The sequence below is a fragment of the Rhinoraja longicauda genome, chromosome 16 (assembly GCF_053455715.1).
Source record: "Rhinoraja longicauda isolate Sanriku21f chromosome 16, sRhiLon1.1, whole genome shotgun sequence".
NCBI lineage: Eukaryota > Metazoa > Chordata > Chondrichthyes > Rajiformes > Arhynchobatidae > Rhinoraja > Rhinoraja longicauda.
Window position 1 is genome coordinate 42,838,636 of NC_135968.1, and position 21,114 is coordinate 42,859,749.

The following is a 21,114-nucleotide window of genomic DNA, read 5'->3' on the forward strand; positions in this document are numbered from 1 at the left end:
TTCTGTGCTGAATCAGGAATTTATCCAATTTCCCATTTCTGAACTTTCACAGAGACAAAATTCACTGCACTAATTGGCAATCCATTCTGCAATTCAGCAATTCTGAAAGTAAAGAATTTATTTATCAACTAAGGAAAGTCCAAGGATATTTTTCATAGAACTATCGATTAATTCTATCAGAAGAACTATTAACCACAGGGAATTGTGATACTTTCATTAAAAACATCCCAAATTTCAATCCATGCTGGATGCTTCTGGTGATAAGGATCACCACAAGGTGTTGCTATGGTAAATTAAACTCAGTCTCGCCTAAGAATTTATCTGGAGTCTCATATTCTGGTCGGCCATTTTACGCACAGGGCACAAAATGCTGGAGTAACTCAGCTGGACAGGCAGCATTTCTGGAGAGAAGGAATGGGTGATGTTTCAGGTCGAGACCCTTCTTCAGACTGAGAGTCAGAGGAGAGGGAGACATGGAGATAAGGAAGTGAAAGGTGTGAAAAGGAGACATCAAAGGGGATGAGATGGAACTTTGAGGGTTTAAGATGCCCTTCACATCTTAAGGATAGGGGTCACAGCTTAAGGATAATAATAATAATAATAATAAGCATTTATTTTATATAGCGCCTTACCAGAAGCTCAAAGCGCTTTACATAAACAATCATAACATAAAAACAAACAGACAAACTATCCTAACGGAGAAGCGGCGAATAAACAGCGCCAGCGTCCTCTCACGTCAGGGTCCGGCAGTAGACAACAAAAAGCACAGGACACACAGATACAATTATTACACAAACAGCCATCACAGTGATTGCTCTAGGCACACCCTCACTGTGATGGAAGGCAAAGAAAAGTCTTATCTCCTCCTCATTCTTCTCCCGTGGTACCACGAGGTGATCGAGGCTCCCAACTTTTTGAAGCCCCCACCGGGCAATGGAAAGTCCCAGAGCCGAGCCGAGCAGGCCGATGAAGGTCCTGAGCCCCCACCGGTCGATGGAAAGTGCTGCGGCCGGGCCACGCAGGGCGATGAAGGGCCTGCGAGCGGGTCGATCGTACCTCGCGCTTCGGGGCGGTCGAAGTTGCTACGGCTGGAGCTCCCAAAAACCGGTCGCCAGCCTGGGACCTGCGAACTCCCGATGTTGCGGTCTGCAGGGCCCACGGCCGAAGCCTCCGAGATGGTAAGTCCAGGCCCTGCGACCGGAGTCTTCAAGGTCGATCCCAGCTGGAGGCCGCCGACTCCACGATGTTAGGCCGTAGCGCGAACGGAGATACAACACGGTAAAGGATAAGGGGGAAGTCTTTTAGGACCGAGATGAGAAAACATTTCTTCACACAGAGAGTGGTGAGTCTGTGGAATTCTCTGCCACAGAAGGTAGTTGAGGCCAATTCATTGGCTATATTTAAGAGGGAGTTAGATGTGGCCCTTGTGGCTAAAGGGATCAGGGGGTATGGAGAGAAGGCAGGTACAGGTTACTGAGCTGGATGATCAGCCATGATCATATTGACTGGCGGTGCGTACAGGCTCGAAGGGCCGAATGGCCTACTCCTGCACCTATTTTCTATGTTTCTATGTTTCAGACAGGATTGACCTTGTTATAATCTGATTAAAAATGAGACTTTATTCAGCTTTATTATCTCTTCTCAGAACTCAGTGACCAAAACTTTCAATGGGATTAGTGTTTTAAACTCATTGTCATGGTGATTTTTATGTATCAAAGGTCATAATTTATGCACAGTTCATTGCGAAGAATCCCACGAGTGTTTTTATACAAATTATTGTCTTGTCCAGATGTTTGGTGACCCTTAGACTGACCTTGTGTCTACATCGCTTCATGTAGAGTTTATCCTCGATGCATGCTTGCCAGGGTCACTACAAGCAAAGACTAAAGGGGGTAGGGGTGTTGGGAGATAAGGGGTGTTGACCCCACACATGCTGTTAAAATGCTCCTCAAGGTAGTACTACATTAAAACCAAAACAAAAACTGAAGGACTCCAAACAAGATGGTACAATTCCTTAATGTTATCAGTTTTGTATAATGGTTCTTTATTGAGTTCATGGAACAAGGCCTTTCAACCTGCTGAGCCAATGCCAACACTCAGAATAATTCAGTTCCATATTTACTTCCCTGCAACCTATTCTCACAGAATGCCCATTAACAATATCACCGCACTCTGATTTGCCCACAAGCTCCCATAATAGGGGTATTGACAGCAGCCCGGAACAACTAGCAGACCATTGGGATTTTGGAAGAAAGGAGACACACAGCATAAATTCACCGTCTCAAAGGGAGAACATGCAAACTGCAGACAGACAGCACTAGAGTCAGAGTTGATCCAGGGTTTGTGGAACTCTGAGGCTGCAGCAACACAGAGCCCTGGGCATGTATAATTATCACATCCACACTCTCAATACCTATGTCACCCTATAATCTGATTAAAAATGAGACTTTATTCAGCATTATTATCTCTTCTCAGAACTCAGTGACCAAAACTTTCAATGGGATTTGTATTTTAAAGCTCATTTTCATGGTGATTTTTATGTGTCAAAGATCATAATTTATGCACAGTTCACTGCGAAGAATCCCACGAGTGTTTTTTATACAAATTATTGTCTTGTCCAGATGTTTGGTGACCCTCAGACTATCCTTGATCGACCTTTACCTTGCACTAAACGTCATTCCCTTATCATGCATCTGTACACTGTAAATGGCTCGATTGTCTTCATGTATTGTCTTTCTGCTGGCTGGATCGCACGCGACAAAAGCTTGTCACTGTTCCTCGGTGCACGTGACAAAAAACCAAACTAACCTGAACTGAAAAAAACCTGCAGATGCTGGTTTCATCGAAGATAGACACAAAATGCTGGAGTAACTCAGCGGGACAGGCAGCATCTCTGAAGAGAAGGATGGGGTGACCTTTCGGGTCGAGACCCTTCTTTTGAACTGAACTGAACTGTTTGCGGCCATCCATTGGTGGAATTAATTCAAAGTTGAGATTGACAGGAAGGGAAGCAAGCTTTGTTGACCTGGTGGGAAAATGGTTGATGCTGAGCATCTACTTTAATCTTACGTCTGGCACAGCAGATTGTTTGGACTGTTCCCGCTTCCATTTTCCATAACGCTCTTGTGCATTACTTAATGATTACATGTCATTGGAAAATGTCACAATGCACTAGCAGGCGTGGTCATCGGCAATCAAAGACTTGTTTTTCCCTTAGCTCAGTCGACAAGTCCTATTCCAATGTTTCCATGGCAATATGAGCAAAGACAGGGATTATGTCCATATTTATATATTGACTGATCAATGATGCAGATTCAATTGAGATTCCTATACCTTTCCCATACATCCTTCTTGTTTTTGACCAACGCCCCAATTTCCCTCGTCAGCCAAGCTTCCTTACGTTTGCCTGCTTTGCCCTTCACTCTAACAGGGATGTACACATCATGAGCTTTCGTCAGCACTCTTGGAAAAACATCCCACTTGGCCGATGTTCCTTTCCCCTCAAATAACCTGCTCCAGTCAACTTGAGCGAGACCTTCTCTCATACCCTCAAAAGGTTGAATGTTCAAAACTCAATTCCAAGGCTCAAGGGAGTGCTGCATTGCTGGGGGCATTGCCACCAGTTCAAAGTGTGGTCCACGTGTTTATTAAATACATGGAGGTTGTTCAAGGAAGTTCTTCTAGTTTTCTGACCCAATACCACCAGTGGATTAATTGGACTTTTATCTCGTTGTTCTTTGTGAGGTCTAGCCGAGTTTAGAATGGCTACTGCTTTCTCCTGGGGAACAAAATAATTAATTCATGTAAAGTACTTTTAGAGATGAGATGGAGCTGTGCAATTCTGAAAGCTGAACTTCCACCATTTGTTCCAGTGCTATGCACATCTACATTATTGGTGGTATTACTCTGTTTCTTTCTGTTTCTTGGTATTGGATTTGCTTTGGCCAGAAATGAAATATCAACATCAGCTGCAACAGAAGTTACATTTTGTGATTGTAAAATTGGCTTTTTCCCCCACTGTTGAGCAGTCTTTTCTGAAGAGGTGGGAATTCTCAGAGCAAAATTATTAATAATACATCGACTTTTTCCTCAAACCAGCAGATTTCCTGAAATTGCCCACAATCCAAATAGCAGCCTGCTGTTTAGCAGAGTATGCCTGCTCTGTTTGCTCTGCTCAGCAGAGTGTTAGCCCAGCTGTATGCCTGCCTACCCTGCCAATCTTTAGTAGATTAGACTCTGAATGCACTCAAGCCAGGTTCCCTGGACATTCGAAGTAACCTGGAGTGAGCACTGTTCACGAAGATTCCACGTACCTCATTCAAGTTAGAGACAGCTGTCAAAAACATCTTCCAGACATTCCGGGTTCGATCCCGACTACGGGTGCTGTCTGTACGGAGTTTGCATGTTCTTCCCCAGAACGCGTGGGCTTTCTCCGAGATCTTCGGTTTCCTCCCGCACTCCAAAGACGTGCATGTTTGTAGGTTAATTGGCTTGGTGTATGTGCAAATTGTCACTAGTGTGAGTAGGATAGTGTTAATGTGCTGGGATCGCTGGTCGGTGCGGATTCGGTGCGGCAATGGGCCTGTTTCCGTGCTGTATCTCTAAACCAAACTAAACTAAACATTCAAACAATTGGAACAGAATGGATCTGTCCCCACAGCTCCAGGTCGTTGAAACAACAGTGGAAGAGGAGACGTATTTGTATGTGTTAAGATACACTGAAATTGCCCTGTGTAGGAAAAAGGGAGTCTCTCCCAGCACCATCAACGTGTGACCTCTGTGCACCAAGCTCATGCAAGCAATCGTGTACTTTGGAGTCACCCATCATAGAAACAGAAAATAGGTGCAGGAGGAGACCATTTGGCCCTTCGAGTCAGCACTGCCATTCATTGTGATCATGGCTGATCATCCACAATCAGTAACCCATGCCTGCCTTCTCCCCATATCCCTTGATTCTGCTAGCCCCTAGAGCTCTATCTAACTCTCTTTTAAATTCATCCAGTGAATTGGCCTCCACTGCCTTCTGTGGCAGAGAATTCCACAAATTCACAACTCTCTAGGTGAAAAAGTTTTTTCTCACCTCAGTTTTAAATGGCCTCCCCTGTATTCTTAGACTGTGTGGCCCCTGGTTCTGGAATCCCCCAACATTGGGAACATTTTTCCTGCATCTAGATTGTCCAGTCCTTTTATAATTGTATACGTTTCTGTAAGATCCCCCTCTCATCCTTCTAAACTCCATTGAATACAAGCCCAGTCTTTCCAATCTTTCCTCATATGACAGTCCCGCCATCCCGGGGATTAACCTGGTGAACCTACGCTGCACTGCCATTACTGGCACTGGCATAGTCATGCCATACTACCCATTAGAAAACACAAAGTGCAAGGAATTTCAGGAGTCCGGTGTGCCTGTGAATTGTCTGCCGGTGCCCGATAATTCCAATTGTTCATCGAGATATAATTTTGTTCATTGGTGGCTTCAGGATCCTAATAACCTGTCAGCATTATCAGCCAGGCTTTCACAACGTGGATAATCTGACAGTCCCTTTATCGTGCTGTAACACTGAGAGAATAAACCTAATAAGCCCTTAATATGGCACATTGGTGCGATACAGACAGAACTCAACTCCACTGACACTGTAGACACTGAATGGAAACAGGACGAGAAGGTAGCATCGGAAAGTATGTCACTCTGAGACCAGCTTGATGCAGATGTCTTTGGCAGATGCACAGGGAAAAAAAAAAACAAAAAACTTTTGTTTTTGTTATCTTAACACATCCGTGCAGGACTCTGAGAGACTGAGCTACAAACTGGAGATTAAATGGAAATTGTACAACATCAGAAACAAAAGAGGTTGAAAAATAATGACTTGGTATGAGCAAACCTGTCAAAATACCTGTCACATGTGACAAACAGATCCCACTCACATTTCTTCTTTAAAGAGAAAAGACCAGTATTAACATGATCAAAAAGTAACTGCTGAAAAAATATTTTTGACATAACATTGCTTCACCTGTTCAGTTAATTGTTCCCAATCTATTTTTAATGGATCGGCAAGAAAACTGGCCAGTCAATGACTCATACAACAGGAAGGTGTTCATTCGTGTAGACAACTGAATTGACAAATTTGCTATATCACCCTGTTTTTATTAAAACTTATTTTAAATGATGTTCAGCCCGTATAACATCTCCCAATGATGATCTCATCAGCAATAAGATATGTGAAACAAAAATCAGATGGATGTTATTTGTTATAGTAATGGATGTATTAATAACTGTGTTTACAGTGAAATGTGTCCCTGATGGTAAATCTGAAACATCTTGCAAATATACGTTGTTACCTCAGCTAGTTTTACTAATTAAAACATCATTTTATTTGTATTGCTTTTTGTGATGATTTTTAAAAAAAATTCATGAGACTATCTATATTGATCTATTTCATGAAGCTAGTGTTTGGCTTAATTTAGAGGGTAAAACGGTGGCACTTTGAAGCTCCCGCTGTGACTGCAGTGTGAACCCTGAGAACAATGCTTCGTTGGGAAGTTGAGATAATTGGCTGATAATGCTAACAGTTCAGCTGGGTGAAACAGGACCTCGAACATGATCAGACATTCTGAAGAAGGGTCTCGACCCGAAACGTCACCCGTTCCTTCTCCCCAGAGCTGTTGCCTGTCCCGCTGAGTTACTCCAGCATTTTGTGTCTATCTTCAGAGTGCACGAACCAGACTCGGCCTCTCATGAGCAGGGGATTTTCAATGTTTTCGCCATCAGGGTGCATGCGAGGTAAGTCTGGATTATGCGTACTTTAGAAAACTCTCCAGTTTGCCTCACTCCTCCTACGTGCTTTCCCAAGTGCAAATGTTAACTGTTCCAGCTGACACCTAATGTTCTGTGTGGGAAAGCGTGCACTTTTCAGAGCACGGACAAATGATGTGCCTTTTTAAAGCTAAAAAAAACTGCTGAATTAGCTTATTCATTGGACCGACTGCAATGAAAGCCCATGAAGTGCTAGTCCAGCACACTATACAAATTCAAGAGGAAAAAAAAAGAAAGGTTTATAAATTGAACTAAATCTAACATTGTGCATTTTGACTCCATTGACCTAAGTTTTATCTAGGCTTGCAATAACGATCTGCCTATCTACTCTCATCTGATTTCTCCTTTCAAACTGTTATATATGTGAAATAAGTTCATTTAAGAAAATATTAAAAGATATATCAAACATCGAGGTTAACACTGTCATTTTTTCTTCCTGAATCATATAATGTTTCTGCAGAAGCATCTTCACAGGGGGGATGGTTTAAAAAATGGCAGCAGGCGCAGCGAGCGGTAGAGTTGCTGCCTTACAGCGTTTATAGTGCTTACAGACCCAGGTTTGATCCCGACTATGGGTGCTGTCTGTACGGAGCTTGTACGTTCTCCCCATCAATTCTTGCTATTGAGGGCGTGCAGCGTAGGTTCACTAGGTTAATTCCCGGAATGGCGGGAATTATGTTGAAAGACTGGAGCGGCTAGGCTTGTATACACTGGAATTTAGAAGGATGAGAGGGGATCTTATCGAAACATATAAGATTATTAAGGGGTTGGACACATTAGAGGCAGGAAACATGTTCCCAATGTTGGGGGCCATTTAGAACGGAGATGAGGAAAAACTTTTTCAGTCAGAGCATTGTAAATCTGTGGTATTCACTGCCTCAGAAGGCAGTGGAGGCCAATTCTCTGAATGCATTCAAGAGAGAGCTAGATAGAGCTCTTAAGGATAGCGGAGTCAGGGGGTATGGGGAGAAGGCAGGAACGGGGTATTGATTGTGAATGATCAGCCATGATCACATTGAATGGTGGTGCTGGCTCGAAGGGCCGAATAGTCTACTCCTGCACCTATTGTCTATCGCATGGGTTTTCTCCGAGATCTTCAGTTTCCTCCCACACTGTACAGGTTTGTAGGTTAATTGGCGTGGTATAAATGTAAAATTGTCCCTAATGTGTGTAGTAGGGTAGTGTCAGTGTGCGGGGACTGCTGGTCGGTGTGGACTCAGTGGGCCGAAGAGCCTGTATCTCTAAATTAAACTAAATTAAACTAAATTGGAGAATATCTCGCCTCACCAATTTTTGGTATTTCCTTTCCCACTTTATTTTTTACCCAGGTACATGCACACGAAGAATGGTAAGAAAAACGTGAATGTTTATTCTCAGAATTTGGCAATCAGAAGTTAGGTCCACAATGATCAGGGCAGAGAAATCGTGCGAGTAATCAAGCAATTGTCTTCGTGCAAGTGAAAAGCAGGTATGAAAGATGTACATTTTTTTCTGGTGCTTGACTAATTGAGCAAGCTCTGGTGAAAATCACTCAGAGACTGTGAGTGGGAATAGAAGCATCCAGCATAGTTATTTTCTTGGTTTGCTTAATATATCATAAGGGCTAACAAGCATGATTTTGTCTGCTTGGTCTTCCTTGTTATGAGATATTTCCGGATGCTACATTTCATGGTCTCACGTAAGCAAAACAAGCAAAGCTCTGAATTTTCTCATAAAATGTATCTTCTCTTTTGCTTTTGTCTACACAGATGCTCCTCGACTTATGATGGGGCTACGTTCCGATAAACCCATCGTAAATCGAAAATATAGTCAGTCGGAAATACATTTAATACACCTAACCTACCCGAACATCATAGCCACCTAACCCAGCGAACATCATAGCCACCTAACCTACCGAACATTATTGCCACCTAACCTACCCAACATCACAGCCACCTAACCTACCCAACATCATAGCCACCTAACCTACCCAACATCAGACACCTAACCTACCCAACATCATAGCCACGTAGCCTACCAACATCATAGCCACCTAACCTACCCAACATCATAGCCACGTAGCCTACCAACATCATAGCCACCTAACCTACCCAACATCATAGCCACCTAACCTACTGAACATCATAGCCACCTAACCTACCCAACATCATAGCCACCTAACCTACCCAACATCATAGCCACCTAACCTACCCAACATCATAGCCACCTAACCTACCGAACATCAAAGCCAAGCCTAGCCTAACTTAAACGTGCGTAGAAGGAGAAGGCACGAGGAAAATTCAAAATTGGAAGTACGGTTTCTAGTGAATGTGTATCACTTTTACACCATCATAAAGTCGATATATCATAAGTCGAAGCATCGTAAGTCGAGGAGCATCTGTACTTGGAAAGGCAATAGCCTGTTGAGACCCTCACAATGCATATAGTAAAGTGCGTTGTGAGGGTCTGCCCACCATTTAAAATCAGTGTAACGTAAGCTTGCATCCAACACTATTCGAGCATGTTCAATGTATCCGTGAGAAATACATTTGATTTTTAGAGGATATGACATTTTAAGCAATAAAGACAAATTAAACATTTATTCCTTTGCAAAGTAAAACAAAACCATACACAAGAACTAATCAGATCCCTGCTGACATTACAGCAGCTCTGTTGATCTCTAAGCTATTTCAATGTATACCATTAATATTATCTTTGTAATGAAATAAACACATAAAACGCAGCTCTCAAGCAGAATCATTAAACCTACACATCCTCTCTCACAACAGGGATTAATTTGATTTTGTGCAAAAGTGCAAAATGGAAGATGGCACATCATCAGACCATGTTACATCTTTCCCATTCCCAAAGAAAATAAGTATCAAGAGAAATTCACTAACCAGGGTTTTACATTGTTTGACAATTTCAAAATTAACCCTTCAAAACTTTTCCCACATAGATCATATGATGAAGATTAGTATTAACAATTACTTCAGCTTTAGTTATGGAATACCTAGCCCTAATTCTTCTGTCCGTAAACTATTTTATTAACCATACAAAGAGGTCCTTCTGCAGTTGAACAGGGCCCTAGTGAGACCACACCTGGAGTACTGTGTGCAGTATTGGTCTCCAAATTTGAGGAAGGATATCCTTACTATTGAGGGCGTGCAGCGTAGGTTTACTAGGTTAATTCCCGGAATGGCGGGACTGTCGTATGCTGAAAGACTGGAGCGGCTAGGCTTGTATACACTGGAGTTTAGAAGGATGAGAAGGGGTCTTATCGAAACATATAAGATTATTAAGGGGTTGGACACGTTAGAGGCAGGAAACATGTTCCCAATGTTGGGGGAGTCCAGAACCAAGGGCCACAGTTTAAGAATAAGGGGTAGGCCATTTGGAACGGAGATAAGGAAAAACTTTTTCAGTCAGAGAGTTGTAAATCTGTGGAATTCTCTGCCTCAGAAGGCAGTGGAGGCCAAGTCTCTGAATGCATTCAAGAGAGAACTAGATAGAGCTCTTAAGGATAGCGGAGTCAGGGGGTATGGGGAGAAGGCAGGAACGAGGTAATGATTGAGAATGATCAGCCACACTGAATGGTGGTGCTGGGTCGAAGGGCCGAATGGCCTACCCCTGCACCTATTGTTTATTGTTTATTGCTAGCAGGATGCACTGAGTTTACAGATTTCTTGCTTTTCCTGGGCCTAGACTTTACTCTCTGTGGAGGGAGGGACTGGAGATGCTGGTTTAAACTGAAGATAAACACAAAAAGCTGGAGTAACTCAGCGGGTCAGACAGCATCTCTGAACCAGGCTGAAGAAGTGTCTCCACCCGAAACCTCACCAATTCTTTTTCTCCAGAGATGTTGTCTGACCCGCTTTTTATGCCTTTACTGTCTCCCAGGTTCAAGAGAGAGAGAGAGAGAGAGAGAGAGGAGCTTGACTATTAAGGTCTGATTCCACTTGAATGACAACATGATCTTCGTCTTCTGCGAGTCCAACCCACACCCAGCAAACTGAACCTCTTCCCCAGTCACGTTTGTTTCTGTTGCACTAATATTGATGGAAAGAGGGGAGTGAAAGCCATGATATCGTTTAACTGCAAGGTCGAAACTATTGCTCGTGACACCTGGGGTTCATGTGTAATGACACTTTGCAATAGCAGGCCAATACTAAAAACACACATTGAGCTGAAGATAGACACAAAAAGCTGGAGTAACTCGGCGGGTCAGACAGCATGTCTGGAGAAATGGAATAGATAACCTTTCTTTTTTTAGGTCTCTTCCTCGGGGCGCGGCGCGGCCGCAGGGCCTTCCATCGCCCGGCGCGGCTCGGCCGCTGGACTTAACATCGCCGGCACGGCTCGGCCGCGGGACTTAACAAATAACCTAAGCCAATTAACCTAGAAACTTGTACGTCTTTGGCGTGTGGGAGAAAACCCATAAGGTCACGGGGAGAACTTACAAACTCCGTACAGACAGCACCCACAATCAGGATCGAACCTGCGTCTCTGGCGCTGTAAGGCGGCAACTCCACCGCCACAGAGCCTGACTCACAGAGATTAACGAGGCTCCCAAGATTCAAACTGGGTGATTGGTTTCCCCCCCCCCCCCACCCCCCCCAGCAGAAACTCTTCAGAAAAATATTGGTGAAATGGTAAAGGATCAGGAAGCCGACCTACGTGTACTGGACAATACAGCTCACCCCCTCCATGACACACTGGTCAACCTAAGGAGCACCTTCACCAACAGACTGGTTCCACCGAGACACAGCACAGAACGCCACAGGAGATCCTTCTTCCCTGTGGCTATCAACCTGTACAACTCCTCCCCCTTCTTTTTAGATTTAGATTTTTAGATTTAGAGATACAGCGCGGAAACAGGCCCTTCGGCCCACCTGGTCCGCGCCGCCCAGCGATCCCCGCACACTAACACTATCCCCGCACATTAACACTATCCTACACACACTCGGGACAATTTTTTTTAACATCTACCCAGTCAATTAACCTACATACCTGTGCGTCTTTGGAGTGTGAGAGGAAACCGAAGATCTCGGAGAAAACCCACGCAGGTCACGGGGAGAACGTACAAACTCCGTACAGACGGCGCCCGTAGTCAGGATCAAACCTGAGTCTCCGGCGCTGCATTCGCTGTGAGGCAGCAACTCTACCGCTGTGCCACCGTGCCGCCCGCTTCTGTCGTGGGGTGGACTGAGACTGACTCCCCTTCCCCTTCCACCCCGCCCCTCCCCAATCTTTGCACATCCCCAATCCTTTCCACACGTCATTTTAATTTCATGTCTCGGGGGATAAATAAAGTTCTATCGTATCGCATCGCATCGTACTTCGAGGTAGACACAAAATGCTGGAGTAACTCAGCGGGACAGGCAGCATCTCTGGAGAGAAGGAATGGGTGGCATTTTGGGTCAAGACCCTTCTTCAGACTGTTAACTCTGCTAACTTTAGTTACTGCTCGCTTTCCACCGTGTCATTGAAGTTAGGATCCCCAAACACTTATGTTTATTTCTAGATAACACCACGGGGAATAATCATATTATATAGTGTTACACTGATTTAAGTTATCAGACTGTACACATAAATATCATCACATCCTTACTCTTGACGTGACCCTAGCCACTGTCCACCATCTGAATGAGTGAAGAAATGAGCCATATAATTCTTCAGCAACGCATAAAATTGAGCGGCATACATTAAAATCTATACGTGTCACATTGGGCATGTTATTTAAATCTAAGAATTATCAGTAGTCTCTCTGGAAATGGTTGTGGGATATTGGTTTAGTTTTGTTTAGTTTAGAGATACAGCGGAAACAGGGCCTTCAGCCCACCGAGTCTGCGCCGACCAGCGATCCCCGCACATTAACATTATCCTATGATACGATACGATAAGATACGATAGAACTTTATTTATCCCAGGAGGGAAATTGGTTTGCCAAAAGTCATAAAACACATGGTACATAAAAGATGTCAACTTATTTACATCGGCGAAACCAAACGCAGGCTCGGCGATCGCTTCGCTCAACACCTGTGCTCGGTCCGCGTTAAACAAACTGATCTCCCGGTTGCCGAGCACTACAACTCCCCCTCCCATTCCCAGTCTGACCTTTCTGTCATGGGCCTCCTCCAGTGCCATAGTGAGGCCCACCGCAAATTGGAGGAACAGCACCTCATATTTCGCCTGGGCAGCTTGCAGCCCAGTGGTATGAACATTGACTTCTCTAACTTTAGATAGTTCCTCTGTCCCTCTCTTCCCCTCCTCCTTCCCAGTTCTCCCTCTATCTTCCTGTCTCCACCGATATCCTTCCTTTGTCCCGCCCCCCTGACATCAGTCTGAAGAAGGATCTCGACCCGAAACGTCACCCATTCCTTCTCTCCTGAGATGCTGCCTGACATGCTGAATTACTCCAGCATTTTGTGAATAAATACCTTCGATTTGTACCAGCATCTGCAGTTATTTTCTTATAGATACATGAAAGATGCAATTAAAGTGGCGAGTGGAATTCCAGGATTGAGGATGTGCAAAGATTGGAGGGGGGGGGGGGGGGGGGGGGCGGATGGGGAGTCAGTCTACACACAGATGGCACAATTTACATTTATACTAAGTAACATAACCGACAAACCTGTGCGTCTTTGGAGTGTGGGAGGAAACCGAAGATCTCAGAGAAATCCCACGCAGGTCATGGGGAGAACATATAAACTCCGTACAGACAGCACCCGTAGTCAGGATGGAACCCGGGTCTCTGGCGCTGTAAGGTAGCAATTCTACCGCTGCTCCACTTGTATTATATTCTCCCAGAAATTCATCTCTAATCAATATCTGTTATGTGAGGACATGCAAGTTATGATCAGTTTAGTTTAATTTAGTTTGGCTTAGAGATACAGCGCGGAAACAGGCCCTTCGGCCCACTTGTTCCACACCGACCAGCGATCCCCGCACTTTAACACTATCCTACACCCACTAGGAACAATTTTTATATTTACCAAGCCAATTAACCTACAAACCTGTATGTCTTTGGAGTCTTATGAACAATCTTATAGAAACTTACAAAATTCTTAAGGGGTTGGACAGGCTAGATGTGGGAAGATTGTTCCCGATGTTGGGGAAATCCAGAACAAGGGGTCACAGTTTAAGGATAAGGGGGAAGTCTTTTAGGACCGAGATGAGAAAGTTTTTTTTCACACAGAGAGTGGTGAATCTGTGGAATTCTCCGCCACAGAAGGTAGTTGAGGCCAGTTCATTGGCTATAGTTTTTAGAGGGAGTTAGATGTGGCCCTTGTGGCTAAAGGGATCAGGGGGTATGGAGAGAAGGCAGGTACGGGATACTGAGTTGGATGATCAGCCATGATCATATTGAATGGCGGTGCAGGCTCGAAGGGCCGAATGGCCTACTGCTGCACCTATTTTCTATGATTCTATGTTTCTATGTTTCTATGACCAAATCCCCACGTTGACTGGGGTCAAATATTGCTGTGTTGTTTCTCTGTTTTTTCTATGTTCCTTGTTGCAAAATGGCACTTGGAGGAGTAGTCACTGGGCAGCTATCAGAGGTCACCTTCCATATCATTTGCTGTTAGGTGGGGAGCGGGGGAGGGCGTTGATTATTTTTCCATAAACCAAGCGTAAAGAGCCTCTGGTTTATCCAATCTGATGACATAACCTAGTCAGGCCGAGCACAACGATACTTCCACATCATTGGTACGGGTGTCAGGGGTTATGGGAAAAGGCAGGAGAATGGGATCTAGAGGGAGAGATAGATCAGGCATGATTGAATGGCGGAGCTGACTTGATGGGCTGAATGGCCTGAATCTGCTCCTATCACTTATGAACTTGTGGACTTGAAGGCATGGACTATTTACGGCAGGCACAGCAAAGCAAGGGAAGAACACAACAATGCTGTCTCCCCCCCAGAAAATCCCTCAAATCCATTGACAGGAGAATAAAACTAATGGGCATCAATCCCCACATTGAGTCTGCAATCATGCACAGTCTGCTCAGAGGAACAAGCCACACGTCAATGTAATTGGCATCAAATTCTTGAAACGGTTAATCTATTCCAAACATCACGGCATGAGATTTCCTAGAGGAGAGAGAAAACATTTTGGGGATGTTCTAAAGCCTCTTTGAAAACATATAATATTCAATAGACAATAGATGCAGGAGTAGGCCTTTCGGCCCTTCGAGCCAACACCGCCATTCAATGTGATCATGGCTGATCATTCTCAATCAGTACCCCGTTCCTGCCTTCTCCCCATACCCCCTGACTCCGCTATCCTTAAGCGCTCTATCTAGCTCTCTCTTGAATGTATTCAGAGAATTGGCCTCCACTGCCCTCTGAGGCAGAGAATTCCACAGATTCACAACTCTCTGACTGAAAAAGTTTTTCCTCATCCCAGTACTAAATGGGCGGACTTGAATCTGATCATGTTATGATCGCTTTATCTGAAATGTTCTTTAATTTGGGAATGAAATGTGGGGACACCTGCCCTAGTTCTAATCTCTGTTCTAATCTCCTCATCTCTGTTCTAAATGGCCTACCCCTTATTCTTAAACTGTGGCCCCTGGTTCTGGACTCCCCCAACATTGGGACATGTTTCCTGCCTCTAACGTGTCCAACCCCTTAATAATCTTATACGTTCCTATCGAAATCCCTGGCCAAAATTGGAGGAGAACCTCCACTCAGTTCAGTCTGGTTAAATATTACTGGTGGGCAATGATATGATCCTTATGCAAGCATATGTGATTAGCAAAGAGGTCGATGTGGATCTGATGGCCAAAGGGCTTATTTTTATGATTCGGACACTATTAATTTAGTTTAGTTTAGAGATACAGCACGGAAACAGGCCATTTCAGCCCACCGGGTCCGTGCCGCCCAGCGATCCCCGCACATTAACACTATCCTATACCCACCAGGGACAATTTTTACATTGACCAAGCCAATTAACCTACACACCTGTACATCTTTGGAGGAAACCGAAGATCTCGGAGAAAACCCACGCAGGTCACGGGGAGAACGTACAAACTCCGTACAGACAGCACCCACAGTCGGGATCGAACCCGGGTCTCCGGCGCTGCATTTGCTGTAAGGCAGCAACTCTACCGCTGCACCACCGTGACCGCCCTAGTTCATGTTGAATTCCAAATACATAACTCATTAAATAGATAATGTTAACACTACGGTGACCAGTACAAGAAATGGTTATGCCTCCAGTTCATTTTATTTATTGCCGTTTCTAGTCAGTAATTGGCAAAGCAACTAGCATGATTGGAATGCTTTCAACTCTATCTTTAGATCATTCTGCACCATTCAGACAGCATGAACGTCACAATATTTTTAACCTCCAATCTTGGCTAAATATTGTCAGTCGCCATTTTAACCATTTACAAATTCTTAATTTACATTTAAAGTGTTACAACCAACTTAACTTCTAGCTTGTGCAAGAAGGAAATGCAGATGATTGTTTGACCTGAAGATGGGCACAAAAAGCTGGAGTAACTCAGCGGGTCAGACAGCGTCTCTGGAGAAAAGGAATAGGTGCTGTTTTGGATCAAGACCCTTCTACAGACTCTCCTTCTGGTTCGCTGTCATTTGCAAACTTGGTAGCTGATGTGAAAGCAGTATGGGCACAAATTTAATGAGCTTTGAAGTAAAATAATCAATAGACCTGGTTGAATGTGGGCTTTCTAAAGCATATTTAATTACAAACAAATAAAACATTAATATAAATGTTTAGTGCTCATAGCTTCCTGCATTAAAAAAATATTATTCAACAACATTAGAATATTAGAAATGGACTCAGAAGCAAGTTGTTTTGTGCCTTCTGTTTCCTCTAGCATTCAATAAAACCATGGTTGATATTTTGCCTTGGCACTGCATTCCTGAACGAACCACATATCCCTTGTCTCCCTTAATATCGTGAAGGTACTTAGTCTTTACTGCATGTATGACACAAGTAGTGAATTCAAAACATTCACCAGCCTTGGGTTGGCATTTGTTTTCTTGTCTCAGTTCTGAGTGGCTGACTACTATTCTACGACTTGTCCCTGATTATCGTCACCCCCAGGCAGGGAGGGTGGAGGTGGGGGCGGGCAGTGGTGGAAAAGTCATCTCGACCAGTAGGGACTTTATATGCTTGAATGAGATTGTCTCTGCTCCTTCTGAATTCCAGAGAGATGGAACCCCAGTCTGTTTAATCTCTCCCGATGGGACCAACCTTCCTTCACTGGAATCACTCTGCAAACCTTTACCGCCGTTCGCTCTATCGTAAGAATATCCTTTTACAAGTAGTCAAATCTCCTTGTAAGTAAAGACATTTGCCTTCCTATTTGCTTGCTGTATCTGGCCGTTACATTTCAGTGGTTTGTGTACAAGGACGCTCAGGTCTCTTTGAATGCCAACATTGTTCAACCTCTCACCATCTATCCATATACTGAAACTCTCATTTGTTTGTTTGTTTGTTTGTTTGTTTGTTTGTTTGTTCCTGAACTACAGCCAAAACGGTACACGATAGAGCGAAAATTTTAGACCCACCTTACTCACCGTCGTCCCTTTGGTGCTAATGGAAGAAGTTTCATTGAAATCGGTGTTATATTTGTAAAGTTATTCACATTTTAAAGTCTACATCTGTCTCCTAGGGAGGGGGATGGAGGGAGGGGGAGGAGGGAGGATAAGGGGGGTTGAGGGGGATGGAGTGGAGGGGGGAGGGGAGGAGGGAGGGGGAGGGAGGGAGAGGAAATGGGGGGTGAAGGGAAGAGGGGAAGGGGGGAGAGGGGAGGGGGGGGTGGTTGGAGGTGGGAGAGGGTGGGGAGAGGGGAGGGGGAGGGGGGAGGGGAGGGGAAGGCGCTGCACCAATGCAGGAGAGGTTTGGGCCCAATGGGTCCACTTGGTCTAGTTTGAAATATATTCTGCCTCTATTTTTCTGCCAAAGTTGAAAACCCCACTCGTCTTCCACTTTCCAATGGCATCTGGGATTTGTTCATTCGTTCAACCTGCCTACACCCCTCGAAGCCTCTCTGCACAAACAGTAATTTCACGGGAATGTAATAAAATGCGTAGCGTGAACCTGGCATAAAATATGTAACACAAGTTTGGAGAATTTGCTCATTCATTTTCCGAACTGTGAACTTGAATAATTTCCAACTGAAAACAAGATCAAAAGATGGCAAGTTAGTCCCAAAGCTTGCATCGGTTAGTGAAACATCCAACACCATGCCTGGGTTTTGTCACTAAATTAATGGCAAACAGGAGCTGTTGCTGACATTTTTCACAGGTCTAAAAATAAAACTTCTATTCCCTTCCTGTTGTTCGACTTGCTGCCTAGTTTGCCTCGGTGCAATAGCCGTACTAATTCAATATTATTTTTATTTGAAGGAATTTAACAAAGGATTTTTGCGAACTGGCAGCGTTGGCCAGACTTGGTAAACACCATGAGTGAACAGTGACCGTGGTTCAACTTCCACCAGGTCGCCCACCGAACAAATGATCTCGCAGGGCATTAATCAGGTGTTCCCAACACCTGCCCAAATAGCTTGATGAGATTTAATCATGATATTTAACTTTAATTTTGCGCCGTTTGTCACAGAAAGTGGAAGCGATCCTGTCAAGGCAGTGGAGTATGAAAATAATGGGCTTTCTCTCACTTGATTCATTCATTCTCCACTGCACACGTCAAATTTGGGTTCTTTCAACTTCACAAGTATTCAGTCAGAGGAAGCTACATCTGGAAGCAGAGGGGCTGATGATACAATTTACATGGACCCTCGAGAATGGTTTCTCGCCAGAAAGTAGCAGCAAGTTCTGTACCTTTGTGTCCCGCACATTTCAACCAACAAGTCAATATCTATAAAGAAACTACTTGCTTCTCCGCGGTGCAATTTTCTGCCGACATGTAGGACCTCTTCCTTGCTTGCAATTAATTCTTCTGAGAATTACAGAATAATATCCTGTGAGCGATCCGATTTTTAAATGAGTAAAGTTGATTAAAAAAACACGTTCAAGTCATCTTGATACACGTCGGTGCCACACGATGCAAAAATATTTATAGCTAATTTCTTCCAGACAGCATATATTTAAACCCTCAAGTTTCCTTCAAGCTGATAGTATCTTGTGAAATGGTATGAGATTCATATACAAAGCTTATCACAACAATCTATTTTATTATCACACTACAATGTACAGTATGGCACGCAGCTTAAAATCTAGTTGTGGAATTCTGCTTGACATTAATGAATAACTGTGCAACAAAAGAACTTAGATTTAAACCCTTAACTGCTGACATTTATCCCAAATTATGTAATGTCACATTTATTTTTTTGACATTCTAACACAAAGGTTCCACCTCGGCACGGATTTAAGCTGTTTATCTTTATCTGCGTGTAAATTTAGAATTCTTACACTAAAGTTACAATATTAGAGACAAAAATGCCTTGCACCCAGTTATTAAGTGAAAACGTCTGAGTTTATTCTCAGCAATTAGCTGTGCTTTTATCTCCATTCCAACAATCTGCACTCTAAGTCGCAAAAGCACAACATAGTTTTTTCTTTTGTTTTTACCTTTAAGTGAGCAATTGGATGTGATGTGATTGGTCCTTCGGCTTCTCCCAAATGCAGAAAGAATTCAGATGTAGAGTGTCCACCTTCGCTTTAATACCGTTCACTTTCACTGCGAGCAGCGGCTCGTGTGGCACAGTCCGTTCCAAATAAATGCATCAACATCAACCACTTCATTATCAATGAATCATTTCCAGTGACCGACCGTACAGTGATCCAGCGGAAAGATCGCTTATTTAAGTGGAACTCGGCTGAGCCTGGCAAAGCCTTGGGCTCAGTACAGTTTCCATTTCCCCCGTCTGCTGCTGAGGTGGAATGCTTGCTTGTCACTTCATGAACGGCAAGCTAATAAAAACCCTGGCAGAGAGGAACCACGAGCACAGGCTCAGCTCCACATTATGCACTGGGAGGAGTTTTGTCAGATGACAACACTGGTGCCTGTGTGTGAGAATCTTACGGGAGATGTCGTTATTTTTAGGATACTGGTTGCTCATTGATACCACCTTATACTTTCAGTAAGATTGCGTTATTCTGTGTTCCTGAAAAAATAATAATAATGTGTTCAAACCTTGGGAGACACCTATAGACTCCACAGAAAGGACTCTATTATTCTCCCTTATGCAGTGCTTGAATATATGCAGCCTCCCTTTAAAAATGTCAATTGATACACAGCCTATATTATGAAATATGGGATGAAATTAACTGCAAGGCTTGCAGGTTGGATAGATTAGAGGATCTATGCCTGGATAAAATTGACAACGTGCACAATAGCAGTGTTGTAAATTACTAATTTATTATCCAGAGATCTGCCCCTCTGATATTATGGAGGACGTTTAAACCCCGCCACAGCTGCTGGGCAATTTAACTTCAGTTAAATAAGATTTCTGGGATAATCTATTGTCTTAAAGGTGCATCCAATTGAGAAGGAACTCTGCTGGCCTTACCTAGCTAGTCTAGCCTTCTTGCAACTCCGGAACTATTGTTGAGGGGACAAAATAGCTGCCCTCTGAAATAGACCATAGAAACATAGAAAATAGGTGCAGGAGTAGGCCATTCGGCCCTTCGAGCCTGCACCGCCATTCAATATGATCATGGCTGATCATTCAGCTCAGTAGCCTGTACCTGCCTTCTCTCCATACCCCCTGATCCCTTTAGCAAAAAGGGCCACATCTAACTCCCTCTTAAATATAGCCAATGAACTGGCCTCAACTACCTTCTGTGGCAGAGAATTCCACAGACTCACCACTCTCTGTGTGAAGAAATGTTTTCTCATCTCGGTCCTAAAAGACCCCCCTTATCCTTAAGCTGTGACCCCTGGTTCTGGACTCCCCCAACATCGGGAACAATCTTCCCGCATCTAGCCTCTCCAACCCCTTAAGAATTTTATATGTTTCTATAAGATCCCCCTCAGTCTTCTAAATTCCAGCGAGTACAAGCCCAGTCTATCTAGTCTTTCCTCATATGTAAGTCCCACCATCCCAGGGATCAATCTGGTGAACCTTCTCTGTACTCCCTCTAAGGCAAGAACGTCTTTCCTCAGGTTAGGAGACCAAAACTGCACACTATACTCCAGGTGCGGTCTCACCAAGGCCCTGTACAACTGCAGCAGAACCTCCCTGCTCCTAAACTCAAATCCTCTTGCTATGAATGCCAACATACCATTCGCTTTCTTCACTGCCTGCTGCACCTGCATGCTTGCTTTCAATGACTGGTGCACCATGACACCCAGGTCACGTTGCATCTCCCCTTCTCGCAATCC

General features: G+C 44.0%; 1 protein-coding gene across 2 annotated transcripts in view; it reads right to left on the minus strand.

Annotated features, from left to right (window-relative positions):
• The window catches only part of hs3st1l1 (heparan sulfate (glucosamine) 3-O-sulfotransferase 1-like1), a 204,765-nt gene extending 185,082 nt beyond the window's left edge, over window positions 1-19,683 (minus strand). For both annotated transcript variants that reach the window (XM_078412873.1, XM_078412874.1), the window contains exon 1: window positions 19,359-19,683. The gene's annotated coding sequence lies outside the window, so the exon portion shown is untranslated. The remainder of the gene's footprint in view (window positions 1-19,358) is intronic.
• Between the last annotated feature and the right edge of the window lie 1,431 nt (window positions 19,684-21,114).